General features: G+C 34.8%; 1 pseudogene; it reads right to left on the bottom strand.

Moving 5' to 3' along the window:
• The window catches only part of LOC107586971 (zinc finger protein 208-like), a 38,859-nt pseudogene that overhangs the window by 16,786 nt on the left and 5,138 nt on the right, over window positions 1–16,935 (bottom strand).

The following is a 16,935-nucleotide window of genomic DNA, read 5'->3' on the forward strand; positions in this document are numbered from 1 at the left end:
AATAATAATAAATGAATTTATTAAATAAAAGAAATAAAAGGAAGAGTGATGGAGAAGTAGATATAAGTCAACCCTGCAGCTGAAAGAAAACAATTACCACAAAAGCTATACAAATTTATGAATGTTTTGATTTAAAAAAAAAATTTGATTACAGTTTAGTTGACCTTTTACATCGATCTTCCAATTATTATTATAGAAACCCTTGTTTTTGTAGTAAGAACTATTAAAACAACTTAAAACTACAAATTTATGTAATGTTAACATTAAAATACAATAGTGTCTTAAATTTGACTCAATTTGGCTAAAATATTTTCATTGATTTTCACAATTTATTTGCATTTGCATTGTTAACTGAACCCGTTATAACACCATTTTCCTCCTTTTGAAAGTTTTTTGCATTTCTTCCAATTGTAGAGAATTAAGAAGAAACACCAACCTCTTTGTTTTTCAGTAACTTCGCATTTTATTCTGCTGGGTTCTGGATGACTCATATCCTCACTGTTCTTTTATAAACTCGATCTTCTTCACTTGTAGGCTGACAGGACGAATTGCTATGTGGTAGGAGCAGACCTGCCAAAATAAATAAATTTATGAAATAAATTGGATGTAAAATGGATGTTTAAACATTTTTTTTAAACACGGTTTACTTTTTTTACTAAAATTAACAAAAAAAAACTAAGAATAAAAAAAAAACAAGAGTTATGAAATGTAGAGATTTCCAAGTAACAAATAACTCTTCAGTTAATCTCATCTTCATATTAACTCGTCATTTTGTTGAGTTTTTGTTCACAGTTTTTTATTTTTTTTTTATTTTGTCGTTGTTGATTTGTAGTGATGTGTAGCCTAGTTTGCCTCAATCTGCACTGATGGGCAAGATTTCTTAACTAATGTTTTCAAAAACGTTAGTAAAACACCGTAAGAGCTACAGAAACACACACACACACACACACACACACACACAATGAAAAACCGTTATCAAGCAATAAAACAAATTAAAACGCAGTTTACATCAAACAATTATAGACGATAAACGATCAAATAATTTACCTCAGAACTCTTTCAGTGAGATGGCCAGGATACAGCGCGCGCATGCTAGCATTCACACAGGTGGAGCACTTATTAAAATCATATCGGTATGCATTACAACCCTGTCAAAATTAAGGTCTTTCCAAACTATTTAATTAAGTGCAAAACAAAAATACACATTTACTGCTTATGAATGTAGTTATTGGACAATCAAACTATGTTTAAACTGGACACACATGAAAGCAGCAGAAAATACTACTGTAAAGATGGGAGTCATTTGTACTTGCTTTATATCAGAGGTCTCCAACTCAACTTCTGGAAAGCCACAGCTCTGCACAGTTTAGCTCCAAACAGCTCCAACTCACACCTGCTTGGAAGTTTAATCCTGACGAGCTTGATTAGCTGGATCAGGTGTGTGTGGTTAGAGTTGGAGCTAAACTGTGCAGAGCTGTGGCCCTCCAGGAATTGAGTTTGAGACCTCTGCTTTATATATTTCTGGTGCTTTATCTCAGATTGTGAGATTCAGTTGTGAGCACTCCTAAATTATATGTGCATTCTCATTCTGGAGAAAGACCATTTCACTGTAATCAGCGTGGTAAAAAATTTTTTATTTGGGCAGAATCCCTGAAGAACCAAAAGTTCCTATAAAACAGAAGCCTCACGTGTTCTTTGTGTGGAATAAGTTTTCGTCTGTTGAACACTTTAAAATTACATCAGAAACATCACAATGGTGTGAAGAATTTTATCTGCATTGATTGTGGGAAGACTTTTTTTTTTTTTTTACAGATTCTCAACTGAAACTGCATCGGAGAGTTCACAATGGAGAAAAACATTTGTCATTTTCACTTTCACTTTATGATTTAAATTAAATCATCATGATTTTTCTATTATATAACAAAAATGATGCTGTATTATAGAAATAGAAGTTTTTTTAAATGTTCTTTTGCTTGCATGTTTATATATATATATATATATATATATATATATATAAGTTTTACTTTTTCTTCATTGTTGTGCTTAGAACATCCAGTTATACCACTTATGGCATATTTATTAAACACAGATGTCATAAACTACCATGTAGCTTATTAACTGTCTTATTCATTTCTCTTCTTCTCTTGACATGCTATCTTGTAAATAAATAAAAAAAACTAGATTGGTTTTGCTATTTAATTGCTATGCTTTATATGTTAGTTCAGTTGAATAGGTTTTGCATTCTCCCAAGAAGCGAGTGAAGGCATCTCCATGTCCCTTTAGAGGGCCCCATGTTATTCTATTTGCATAGGTATAAATCATTCAATTCAATTTTAGTTATATTTGAAAGTCAGAAAGTATCTGATTGGTTTTGGGTTTTTAAATTGTACAATTTAAGGACAGTTCACTGGTCAGCTATATTTGCAATGCTTCCAGGTGGCTATTTCGGGCATCCAGGACCAAGGCTGTGTTTGGAATGGCACACAAACATACTGCTTACTGTTTACACATGAGTGAAAAATGTCTTTCCTTTTGACTCTACTCACCACTAGACTTGCTCTAACCCATAAAAATGTTGTCAAGTCAAGTCACCTTTATTTGTATAGTGCTTTTAACAATACAGATTGTGTCAAAGCAACTGAACATCATTAATTAGGAAAATAGTGTCAATAATGCAAAATGACAATAGTAAACACTAATTTTTCAGTTAAAGACAGTTCATCATTGAATTCAGTGATGTCAACATCCAGCTCAGTTTAAATAATATCTTTGCAATCATGTCAACGATATCGCTGGAAAAGAAGTGTCCCCAACTAAGCAAGCCAGAGGCGACAGCGGCAAGGAACCAAAACTCCTAAAAATGTTGTTGGCATGAAGTCAAGTTGATTCAGTGGAATTAAATTAAATCATGTTTTTGACTTCAAATCAGTTTAGATTTAATTTGGCTAAGCAAAAAAAAAAAAGTACACTGAAAAAATTGTTAACATAAAAATGTGCTTGGTAACATGTTAATTAACTGTCAAAAATAAGATTATCATGTTTGAATCAAATTGACAGGTTAGCTCATTTTTAGGGTTCAGGTAACAGTAAAGCTCCTTACAGGAACAACTTTTTACTGTGTAGAATACTTTAATTATACATAGGTAAAAATAACTAATCACAGCAAAATCCCCAGAGTTAAATCAACTCTGCTCAGAGTACATATTGTCCCAATCTACAGAGTGTTAAATTAACACTGAAGCAGAGTTACCACTGTTGAGGATTATGTGATGTGTTTTCATGTCTAAAAGCCTGAGCAGTAGTTGTTCATCTTCAGCATTGTTAACAGCGGGTTTTCTTTACTAATGCACACTCATCAATTAATTAATTGCTTAATTATCCCATTAACGTTAACTCGGCTTCAGTGTTACTTTAACACTCTGTAGATTGGGACAATATGTACTCTGAGCAGAGTTGATTTAACTCTGGGGATTTTGCTGTATAGCTTTGTTTTCCAAAACATCACAAAATAATTCTCTTAAGATGTATGGTAGATTAAGTGCCAGCCATCATCAAAATTTTAATTTATAATTAAGACGAGACCCATAATCGATGTGTGAATGTATTATCCCGCCTCCAGTCATAGTATCCCTTGCAGTGTGTCCCTAGATGCATACATTAGATTTCAGTAAATGTAGGTTATCCAGAAAGTCTATACATACAGAAAATTCACATACTATTAACAGTATACACATTGCATACATTAGGAGTTAGTATACCATTCCGTACACAGCTTCCGTACCAATTTCAGTGTACTCAAGTTATATTTAGCAGATTATAGCAGTTGTATTTAGCAAATATAGTAGGTCATAGCATGGGTGGAATGAGTGGTAGGCAAGGGTGGGACCAGCAGCAAGGAAGGAGACTTGAGGCTGGGCAGGATCTATGGGGATTGGAGGCTCCAAAGAATTAAATCATCTAGTTTATCATTTCAATTCTTTGGGACCTCACATAGCACACCTTTAGTGGTGGGAGTATAGTGTAGGAAATAGTGTAGGAAATTTAGAAGTGAAGACCAGGAGTCTCATACCGCTTTTTCACCAGGGCTGGTACCGGAGCCGGAGACAAATTGGGAACTGGGCCGTGCTTTTCCACTCAAAAAAAAAAATCCTGGACCGGTGCCCATATCCTGGTTCTGAACCAGCTTTGAAAACCATTGGGAATTATTAACTAATTTCTGTATCCATTATAAGGCTGTCACATAATGTTACAAAAGAATGACTAAGACCCAAAGTTTCCAGTGCAGACTGCATAGCCTTAGCCTATGGGGCTATTACAGGATGAACAAACGACTCTGAATCAAAGGTGAACTCGCGAGGTGAACTAATAATTTCTGTTTCCTGCACAGAGTTTTAGTGTTCATTGTGGGATTCGAAATGTAAGAATCTGTTTAAGATCTGCTGATCCTACATCCTGACATATCACAAAAAAACTAAGGTGAAGTACATTGTATTTAACATTCAAGGTAAAGATGATGACACTGAATGAATGATTCTGTTAAGCAAAGTTTCCAGCAAGAGGTTTCTGCCCGTTCCTGTTCTCTTTATTGTCAAATAAGACTCTCATCTTATTTATTTAATGGTCCTTGGTGCCCGTCCCATTCTTTGAACAGTTAGCTGATTGGATAAGGACTGGTGAAACTCTACACTCTGGGGTGGGTTCCTATACCTGCATACTTAATTTGCATGCTTTGTATCAAATCAAATCAAGGAGGACAGCAAACCTGAAAGTCAATTCAATGTACTTGAAGTTTATTAAAAAAGACATTTTCAAAAACTGGAGTGGTTTCCTTGTTTTATTTATTAGTTAGAATGGGTATAAGTATGACTCAACATTATTAATAACTGCAAAAGCTGAATAACTAATCAAAGCCTACTGATTAATCTCAGAATTAATCAATGATCAGTTGATCGGCAAATCTCTGTTATAAACAGCTCAAATGGCGCTGACGTAGAAAACCAGAAGCACTAACACTAACTATAACCAAAGCCAATAAAGGCAAGCCTGCAACCATTAGCCAAAAAAGCGTAACTGCTAATGCTAACGGAAAGGAGACCAGAGGCCTTTTTTTTTAATGGATGTCAATGGAGGAGAGGCTTTACTACGCTGAATAAACAGCTTTTAAGAGGAAACGGCTTATCATTTAATAAATCGACAGCCTATCTGCTAATCTTCAACGTGTTTTACACTAAGCAATACTTTTGGATTTAACTTTTTTATTTTATTTTTTATTTTTTTATTTATTTTTTTTAGAGTTTACAACGAAAAAAAGCCATTTTATAAGAGAAGTCACTGACTTTTTGCAACAGGTGGGATTCAGTTTACGACACTTCGATTCATTCCTATGGTATCCGTAAATGGCGACTGAATGTCGCACAACTCTGACTGAAATTCAATGGCGTCAAAGCTGTAATGTGATTGGTTATTACGGCACATGTGATCCAAGTTAGCCATTACGCTTTCTCCAATAGTAAGTAATACAGACCCTCTCATCTCCCTATAGTAAGATAATCTGTGCTATAACCATGCTGTTGTGGCAGAAATAGTCGAATGTTATTACATTATTCATTTCAGGGTTTGTACAACCATTTGAGAGAGAAATTCAAGCAATTTTCAATGACTTCCAAGCATTTCACACAACTGTTTCCAGCACTTTAAAGCTCCAAAATGATCCAATTTGAATGTTATTTTCAATGGGATGACCAAAATATACTGCGGTGAACAAACATTTATGTAAAATTAAAAAAATACATCAAATGACCATAATAACCTGTAGACAGCAGCAGAGGAGCACTTGTTGGCTTATTAGTCATTCATACTTTTTTCTTTGTATTTTGAAATTATAAAATAACAATTATAAAATATCAAATCTTCAAGAAATCAGATTTTGTCAGTTTTGCTCTTTTTTGTGTATGAAGTAAGAAAAGTCACAAAGTGCTTTGAAAAACAAACTTTTCTTCAGTTTGCGACTAAATCACACATAATCACTGAAGTTGTTGGTCAGTTCCATATAAGACTATAGAAGAACAATGGTACATTTAATAAGAGTACAATATATACCTTTTCTACATAAAAATTAGATTTTGTACATGTTACTGTAACAAGCTTCCCAACTCAAGCTTAGTGCTTTACTGTGAAATGTAAACATGAAATAAACAAGAAATGAACATGTGCTACAACTTTTTGGCCTGTGCTACAAAACTTTCAACCTCTGTAGCACCAGTGCTATGTGAAAAAAAAAGTTAACGTACAGCCCTGATTACAAACAATACAAACCATCAACTTTTAACCATTAAAAATGGTTTCCTGTAGTGTGTTTTGGGACATGTTCCGAGCCACCAATAGAAGGCAACCACTTACCAGTAGAGACCAACAGGCACCATTACAGTTACCATTAAAACCAGTACAATTCCCATTATAACCAGTAAAACCATTAGAAAATTATGTGATGGTTCCTAATGTATTTTTTTTTCAGGAGGGCTAAAATGGCTGTTGCCGGCAAGCTGCCTCAGAATGTAAACATTTTAGAAACACACTGCATTTATTTGCACACACGTTTTCCCAAGGATCTTTTTTGGTTTTGGAGGTTATCCCAACTCCAAATTTTCCTTTGATTATATCCTTGTTTTCATTAACAAGTTTGGCAAGTAGTAACAGCTATTTGGTTTACTTTTGCATGCCTTGATTATTCTACTCTGTTCATTAAAAAGCTGTTTATATGCATACCCGCTAATTGTTTACGAGAAGCATACATGTAAGAGGCTGACAATTAGCTGAACATATGAAGAGTTTATATACAAAAACCAATAAACACCACTTTAAAAAAAATGCATTAAAAGCACCGTGCATTATTCTCCATATATAGTGCGATCTGAACCCTAAACACGTTTTGTCAAAAAAGCTGGTATTGTCCACTTTCAAGGCATCGCGAATTCACGTTTTATTGCAGAAGCCGACAAGCGCCCTTGTTGTTTGTGAACAGAAGCCGATAAGTCCATTTTAGCAAATCAGCGCGCTGTATTCAGATCAGGTGGCAAGGCTACTTTCACTTTGAAAAGACGTGCTAGCTGAGAGGAGTTTCGTCAAAGCTGACTAAAAGTGATCGAGAATGGATCATTTCGAAAAACCTGCGATATCTTCTTCAGGGCGAAAAAGGAAAATAAAAGCTGAAACTTTTTCATTGAACCTTGCAAAAGCAGCACGTTACAATGGTGAAGGAAAAGCTCTCTGTATTGCGTGTAATCACATCCATACAGTTTATGATCACATGTCAGGGGTCTACACTGTCAGCTGATGAGATTACAAAGATATTGTATATTATATATGAAAGTGTTTTGATTCTTTATTGTTCGGTCACACACTTTATATTAGGGCTTCATTAGTTAATATTAGTTAATTCATTAGTTAACAAACTGCCAATGAAAAATTCTTGTTAACATTCATTAATCTTAGGTAATTCCAATATTTAATAACACGTTGTTCAAATCAAAAGTTGAAAAAAGTTATTAAACCTGTTATACTTTATTATGACAACACTTTTTTGCAACTAAATTTCAATATCGCGCAATACCGTATACCGTGATAAAAGCATTAGCAATTAATCGCAACATGTAAATTTGATACCGGCATATCCCTAATGGGGTATTACAAATTCCCCTACACTAAGTTCTTATATCTATGCAGTGCGAAAGCCCCTTTTAACTGATTATTTCACAGCTCTTATGATTTTTCTAATTGAAACCATAAACCAATAAATCTGATGGCCTGTTTGAAGTTTTATAACCTTATTGAAAAATTAAGAATAAACACCAACCTATTGGTTCTTCAGTATCTTCCTGTTTAATTCTGCAGGGTTCTGGATCACTCATGTTCTTCAATGTTCTTTCGCCAACTCTGTCATCTTCACTTGTGGAAATATTCAGCATTAACTGGTGAATTGCTGTGGGAGGAGCTTCACTGTGTGGTAGGAGGAGCAAAACTGCCAAAAACAAACATAAATCAGTCATAAATACAACATAAATCATCAAATTGATGCTTTCATTAATTCACACACTTTAAACATGCTGTTTGTCTTTATATATCTAACCAATTAGATGTATGGTAATTTGTTTGAAAACAAATTCACATATTCTATATATTTATATTTTGTCTGTGAGTCAATCTATTTTTTTATTATTATCTATTTTTGACATGAAAAGGCTATTCAGCAGCAGTTATTTGTGACACTCACTCTTTAGCCTTATCATGGAGATGAGAGACTGTTTCATTAACCACAGTTAAATAACGATCATAAAGCAGCATATGTTTTATAAACCTAATGTCAGGGCTGTACGTTAACTTTTTTTCACATAGCACTGGTGCTACAGAGGTTGAAAGTTTTGTAGCACAGGCCAAAAAGTTGTAGCACACGTATAAAACGTCTGTTATCATGTCTGAAAACAAACACAAGGAATGGAGTTCATCGTTTAAACAGGCATTGATGTTCCATACAGAGCACAAAAAATACAAACCATCACAAAAATTGTTTTTAGACAAAGTTTTCTTAATTTGCTAAAAATGGAAGAGTGCAGAAACATAACACCTCTTACACCTTAAGAAAATATTAAATAAAAAAAGACTGGCAGACATTTAGGCCAAAGTGAGCAAAGATAAAAATCTTTGTCATTATTTTATCTTTGTTATTAGAAAATAAGAACAAAGATACACATTACAAATACACATAATATAGAAATAAAACAAACAGTGCTTTATTTTTCAGGTACAGTATTTAGCAGTAACATTCAAGAAATTCAATGAATAAATATTAAAATAAAACTATATACATCAATTGTACTTTTAAAAGCAACTGACTGATGACAAGTTCATCAGTCAAGAGCAGTGAGTGATTTTTTTCTGTGTTTTGTTGTTTTATTAACCAAAAATGAAAAATCTGTCATCTGTCTTTCATCGTCATAGTGTTTCATTTTTATACCATCATTTCCTCAAGTTGTTTTAAACCTGAATTAGTTTATTTCGTCTGTTGAACATAAAAGTTATTTTTGAAGAATGTGGGTAACCAAGCAGTTGCTGGTCCACAGTGACTTCCATGGTATTTTTTTCCTACTGTAAAAGTCAGTGTGGACCAGCTACTGTTTGGTTACTCACATTCTTCAAAATATCTTCTTTTGTGTTCAGCACAAAAAAGAAATTAATACAGGTTTGGGACAAAATGTGAGTATATGACAGAAATTTAATTTTTGGGTGAACTATCCCTTTAATGACAGTGGCAGAATATATAGTAGCGACTGTCCCTTTAAGAGCTGCACGCGTTTTATATGTAAACCTTGTCCATTCACTGCTATTCAAGTTAACCCAACTATGTCGACTTCCGCTGCTGAGAAACCCGGAAATGTGAAAAAGGTCCATTTGGGGTTTTTATATGATACTGGATATGAAAAGTAAAACAGACAGCCAGCCATCTCTTTCAATCTCAGTCAGTGAGGTGAGATATAATTTATTAGGCATTTACAAGCTTTAATATCAAAAAGTATTCATAAAACTTTATTTGCATTTCATAATTATAAACTACATGTTGAATTATAAGACTAAGATTATGGTAAGCATTGCACTTAAAAGTGCTGGATCTGAAGATGAACTGCTTAATCTGATTTCAGACATTTGTCTTTCGTATGATTGAGTAGAGAATTTAACCAAGCGAAACTTTTCCCACACGGAGGGCAGTGATACGGCTTCTCTCCAGTGTGGATTTTCATGTGACCCTTAAGGTGTCCTTTTCGTGCGAAGCACTTCCCACACTGATCACACGAGAAAGGCTTCTCTCCAGTGTGGACCCTCTCGTGTGTTTTCAGATGTTCTGACTGACTGAAACTCTTGTCACAGTGTGAACACTTGTAAGGTTTTTCTCCAGTGTGAGTTCTCTGGTGCCGTCTCAGTTGAGCACTATCAGGAGCGTGAACCAAATTATACAAGATTGAAGTAAGTAGTAAGTCATTTTTGACTTTATATAGATTTTTTTATTCTTTATGCCCATTAAAGACAAAATATAGTGGGATTATAGTCTACTAAAAATGACATAAGTGGGTTCTTACTCAAAGATCCCAACGGTTTTTTTTTACCGTTAGGAATGACATTAATTACAATATTATACTCTTTTAATGAAGCCCCCCAAATTTTCTGGAGAATTCTGAAAAAGAATAAAACTAGCCATTGTCTCTATCAACTGATTAAAAAGACATACATGGGGCAGACTTTCACTTTCACTGCTTGCTCTCATAACTTCTTTAACATGCTTTAAAACCAATGGACCCTTTTCACAAAACTGTGATGACGCGTTTAACGGTCAGCATCGTAAATCCTCGAAAGTTTCTCATTTTTGTATTTTTTTTTTAATGTATGTACATTTATACCAATATTCGTTGTATTATATCACCTTTGCACAAACATTTCATATAGCCTCATGCAAAATGTGCATTGGATACTTAAACAGATTACAAACAATATCTATATATTCACTACCCTGATAGCACACATACATCTCGGAGACGTCTATTTGATGTCTGCATTTACATCTGGAAGACGTATTTTTTTACAGTGTCTGCTCATCTGCAATACGTCCATAAGACGTTCTATCAGATGTCAAATAGATGTCTACTAGATGTCTTTAAGATGTTTATGATTTAGAATCTTTGTAAAATTGACATCTTACAGACGTCTATCAGATGTTTGTACACAGCAGATGCTTTCTAGATCAAGTGATCTTTAACAGACATCTTGCAGACGTATGTGTGCTATCAGGGGAGGGACGGTAAATTTGACATCGTTCTCTCTTCTGAGTGCCGTTATCAGTCTCTCTCAATTTTTTTCCTTTTATTGAAAGTCATGAAAACACTATCGTGGAGTTTTTCTTTTGCTATTTGAGCAAATGGGAATGCAAAAAATATATTTATGGTACTCTCCCATTCACTGCTATTCAAGTTAACCCAACTATGTCGACTTCCGCTGCTGAGAAACCCGGAAATGTGAAAAAGGTCCATTTGGGGTTTTTATATGATACTGGATATGAAAAGTAAAACAGACAGCCAGCCATCTCTTTCAATCTCAGTCAGTGAGGTGAGATATAATTTATTAGGCATTTACAAGCTTTAATATCAAAAAGTATTCATAAAACTTTATTTGCATTTCATAATTATAAACTACATGTTGAATTATAAGACTAAGATTATGGTAAGCATTGCACTTAAAAGTGCTGGATCTGAAGATGAACTGCTTAATCTGATTTCAGACATTTGTCTTTCGTATGATTGAGTAGAGAATTTAACCAAGCGAAACTTTTCCCACACGGAGGGCAGTGATACGGCTTCTCTCCAGTGTGGATTTTCATGTGACCCTTAAGGTGTCCTTTTCGTGCGAAGCACTTCCCACACTGATCACACGAGAAAGGCTTCTCTCCAGTGTGGACCCTCTCGTGTGTTTTCAGATGTTCTGACTGACTGAAACTCTTGTCACAGTGTGAACACTTGTAAGGTTTTTCTCCAGTGTGAGTTCTCTGGTGCCGTCTCAGTTGAGCACTATCAAAAAAAGTATTTCCACAATCAAAGCACATATGATTCTTCACACCGCTGTGTCTTTTCTGGTGTTTTTTTAAAGCAGCCAGCTCAGTAAAACTCTTTCCACACAAAGAACAAATGTGAGGCTTTTCCTGTGTATGAACTTTCAGGTGGTTCTTCAGGGCATCTGTCCTAAAAAAATCTTTACCGCACTGATCACAGTTATATGGTCTTTTTCCAGAATGATAACGCAGATGTAATTTAAAGGTGTTTGCCTTACTGAAACTCATCCCACACTGATCACATATGTATGGCTTCTCTCCTGTGTGGATTTTCATGTGTTCCTTAAGTCTGGATTTTTGTGTGAAACTCTTCCCACACTGACCACATGTGTGTGGCCTCTCTCCAGTGTGGATTTTCATGTGAACTTTAAGACTTTGTTTGTGTGCAAAACTCTTTCCACACTGAGGGCAGGTTAAAGATGTTTTGGCTCTTCTTTTCAATAAATTACTTTCAGTCTGTGAGGAACTCAAAGATTTTTCTCCAGTTTTAACAGCATGATGTTTCTCCTCTGCTTCACTCAGTTCTTCACTCTCTTCATTCTCTTCCATTAGGTCTAAAATGAAAGTAAGAAAGGTTTAATTTTCAGTACACTCATTCAGTATGCTTCACGATGCCATAGAATAACCTATTTGTCTAAATGGTTCCATAAAAAACATTTAACATCTGAAGAACCTTTCTGTTTCACAGTCAGGAGGTTAAAGAGCTGGCTGTCTGGTGCAGTCTCAACAACCTGGAGCTCAACACGCTCAAAACTGTGGAGATGATCGTGGACTTCAGGAGAAACCCCCCTGCACTCTCCCCACTCACCATCATGGACAGCACTGTGACTGCAGTGGAGTCATTCAGGTTCCTGGGCACCACAATCTCTCAGGACCTGAAGTGGGACACTCACATAGACTCCATTGTTAAAAAGGCCCAGCAGAGGTTGTACTTCCTTCGCCAGCTGAGGAAGTTATGCTAACGCAATGCTCTACCACTGAGCCACATTTGTCTATTGTTATATACCTGTACATACAATTGTCGATTTGTATATTTTTATTCCTTATTTACTTGTTCTATTTTTAATTTTTAATTTATTTTAATTTTTTATTATCTGTGTTTTTTGTTCTGTCACTGTCATTCTGTTACACTGTGGAAGCTTCTGTCACGAAAACAAATTCCTTGTATGTGTAAACATACCTGGCAATAAACCTCATTCTGATTCTGATTCACAAAAGGTTCTTTGTGGCGAAAGAAGTTTCTTCAGATTAGGTAAGAAAGAGATGGTTCTTTAAAGAACCTTTGACTGAATGGTTCTTTAAAGAACCTTTGACTGAATGGTTCTTTGTGGAACCAAAAATGGTTCTTCTATGACATCGCTGTGAAGAACCTTTTAAGCACCTTTATTCTTAAGAGTGTAAATCATTCAAAAAAGTGAGAAATGTGAAGGGGAAGAACATAAAAGTAAACCCTAACGTAACAGCAGAAGACGTCAATTGCTAAACATTGAATATTTTGATGCATTCATATTAGAGATTGGTCGTTATTTGGATTTACCAATATTTTTTCCAATATTTAAGCACTTTGTCCATTCAGTTTCCAAACTGCTTGTTCTATGTAAGGTCACAGGGATGCTAGAGCCTATCGCAGAATCTGATGGATTCACAGTGTTCTTTCTTTTCTTTCTTTTCTTAAATTACTAAATCACCAAGGACCACCGTTTCAGCTAAAAAAAACTTCTTTACTGTTCTACTGAAAAAAAAAGTAACCTACATCTCGGATGGCCTGAGGTTGAGTTAATTAACAGGAAATTTTCATTTTTAGTTGAACTATCCCTTTAAATTCCAATATGCTAGTATTAATCTATTCTAGGAAAAACTTTTTTTTTTTAAAAAGCACCTAAATCATTCAAAAAAGTGAGAAATGTGAAGGGGAAGAACATAAAAGTAAACCCTAACGTAACAGCAGAAGACGTCAATTGCTAAACAACGAATATTTTGATGCATTCATATTAGAGATTGGTCGTTATTTGGATTTACCAATATTTTTTCCAATATTTAAGCACTTTGTCCATTCAGTTTCCAAACTGCTTGTTCTATGTAAGGTCACAGGGATGCTAGAGCCTATCGCAGAATCTGATGGATTCACAGTGTTCTTTCTTTTCTTTCTTTTCTTAAATTACTAAATCACCAAGGACCACCGTTTCAGCTAAAAAAAACTTCTTTACTGTTCTACTGAAAAAAAAAGTAACCTACATCTCGGATGGCCTGAGGTTGAGTTAATTAACAGGACATTTTCATTTTTAGTTGAACTATCCCTTTAAATTCCAATATGCTAGTATTAATCTATTCTAGGAACACTTTTTTTTAAAAAGCACTCTGAACTAAAGACAAAAAAAAAGTAACCTACATCTCGGATGGCCTGAGGTTGAGTTAATTAACAGGAAATTTTCATTTTTAGTTGAACTATCCCTTTAAATTCCAATATGCTAGTATTAATCTATTCTAGGAAAAACTTTTTTTTTTTAAAAAGCACCCTGAACTAAAGACAATATCTAAATGGTCAGAACCACTTTGGGGATTGGTCAAACATGAAGAGTTTAAAACTCGATGAAACAAACAAATCATGAGTCTTGGTTTGTCTAATCTACCAACAATAACAAGAAGAAATTGTTACTATTTTGTAGCTGCTTTGAAGCAATCTGTATTGTGTAAAGCACTATGGAATTAAAGGTGACTTGAGTTTCAGGCTCCATTTGGTATAGTTCATGGAAAGTGTCCCATATATTATATGCTACTGTTTTACAGCTCTTTTCAACCAAAACATGCATTCACCATTACCACTGATGAGCTGACCTAAGTTGTATAACCTTAATGATCTTTAGCATCATTAACGAATAATCAAGAATAAACACCAACCTATTTGTTCTTCAGCATGTTCATGTTCCATTCTGCAGGGTTCTGGATCACTCTTGTTCTCACTGTTCTTTCATGAACTGTCTTCACTTGTAGACTAATGAGAATATTCCAGCATTTGGGTGAATTCCTGTAGGAGGAGCTTTACTGAAGGTAAATTGCTGTGTGATAGGAGCAGATCTGCCAAAATCAGATAAAAACAAATCCGTTTTTGAACTTATGCTTTAATCAATGAAATGAGCTTTCAGTGGCAGTTTACAGGTGATCTGAAGACATCAGCATAACAAATGAGGTGAAAGGAAACTACCGAGATTAAATAAAGAGGTTTAGCAGCTGTTACAGTCGGCAGCATGTAGCCTACTGTCCTACTGTCATGCATCTAATATGCAAGTACGCATCCGTTTCTCTCAGTTGTTTAATTTAATTTTAGACATAACCAACTGAGTCAAATCCTGTGTTTTTTTACAGTATTAGCACAAAACATAACTTAGTAATCAGGCACTGTTTGACGGGCTTTTTCGTTTTCGTGCGCGCGCTTTGGGTGTGCTCAGAAAAAGCGATGTCAGAACAGCACAAGAATGAAACGTTTAACCAGTAAGGCTTTAAAGCAGATGCAAAAAAAAATAATACTTTTGTGATTGTGAATTAATGCAGTGTCCCGTGAGAGTAACGAGTTAACACTGATAATGTATGTCGCATTGTACAGTATATTGATGTGCTCAGAAAAAGCGATGTCAGAACAGCACAAGAATGAAACGTTTAACCAGTAAGGCTTTAAAGCAGATGCAAAAAAAAAAAAACTTTTGTGATTGTGAATTAATGCAGTGTCCCGTGGGAGTAACGAGTTAACACTGATAATGTATGTCGCATTGTACAGTATATTGAGTCGGTGGCGCCAGAACTGCAGCTGATTGAATGTGTGTTGCAGCACGATACAACGATATTTCTTCAAAAAGCAGATCGTGGAGACATTTTTATCGTCCACGATCAAAAATCTTCATATCGCACATATTCTAACCTCGCCCTAGAATAAAAGAGAATAAAAATAGGAATATAGAAATTTAGAAATAAACACAGATTTGTAAGCAGCAAATAATTGAGCTCAACTTCATTTAACTTAAATTTAGCTAAGTTTTTGTTCCCTGGCATTCAGTTGGCATAGTTTGTCTCTCAGTCTGTTGACACCAGTGAAATGAGCTTTAAGTGGCAGTTTACAGGTGATCTGAAGACATCAGCATAATGAATGAAGTGAAAACAGAAACTACTAAGTGGACCATCAAGGAATCTCAAAGGATATTTATATTTGAATTTGCATGAATTTCAACAGAATCAATGTTTGAATCACTCAGCTATCAATTGAACGGGCCATAAACAAATTTAACTTAGAAAACAACACTCTCAATGGAAAAGAAACTAAAATAAAAGAAAGAGGAGTTTCTTCTGCTGTCTCTACAACTGTCCCAGAGTGTAGCCTCGGTTAGGGTTTTACAGTAAAACAACAACAACAATAACAACAACAACAGCAGCATGTTGTGTGAATTATGTTTTTATTGACATGCAAAACTGTCAGTGCTCTTAACAACAGTTATTAGCTGAATACATTAATGAACGTCGATTGACATTGAACATAAAGAAGTAAAACACAAAATAAGAACAAAAAATAGATGTGATGAAGACCAACTTTCAGTGAAACAATCACAATCCAATCAATATGATGCCTTTAAGTCCATCATTTTGGTGTGATTAAGTGGCCATTTTTCTCTGCAGATGGTGAGGTTGTGGGATATGATACATCTGAAATACACTATTGAGTTTAGAGTTATAGTGTGTCCATATGTTTGTGTAAAAACAATTATGTTTATGAATGCCAAAAGCACAAATGGACAGTATGCGAGCCCTTCACCATCTTAAAAGAAAAAGTGATATAAATTCATATTTATTTTTTCGTGACTGGGTATGTTTATACATAAACACTAGTAATAATTTTAAAAAATCTAACAATCTAACAATATGAATGATACATTTATTGTCTCTTTTACTTACTTAGTGGAGAAGAGGAGAGAAGTTTCCACAGCTTAGTAGAGCTGCACACACTTATATGTGACCAAAAAAAAAAAGAGAGAGAGATAAGAACATGTTTGTTTGGAAGCCAGTTAAATTTTTTAAAGGGGTCATATGATGCGATTTAATTTTTTTCTTTCTCTTTGGAGTGTTACAAGCTCTTGGTGCATAAAGAAGATCTGTAAATTTGCAAAGACTAAAGTCTCAAATCCAAAGAGATATTCTTTATAAAAGTTCAGAGTCAGACACACCTACCTAAAACGGCTCGTTCGAACACGCCCCCACATATCTACCTCACTATGCGGGAAGATTTGCATAACGCCGCCCAAATG

This window comes from Sinocyclocheilus grahami, unplaced genomic scaffold (genome assembly GCF_001515645.1).
Source record: "Sinocyclocheilus grahami isolate Dianchi unplaced genomic scaffold, SAMN03320097.WGS_v1.1 scaffold87.1, whole genome shotgun sequence".
Classification (NCBI taxonomy): Eukaryota; Metazoa; Chordata; class Actinopteri; order Cypriniformes; family Cyprinidae; genus Sinocyclocheilus; species Sinocyclocheilus grahami.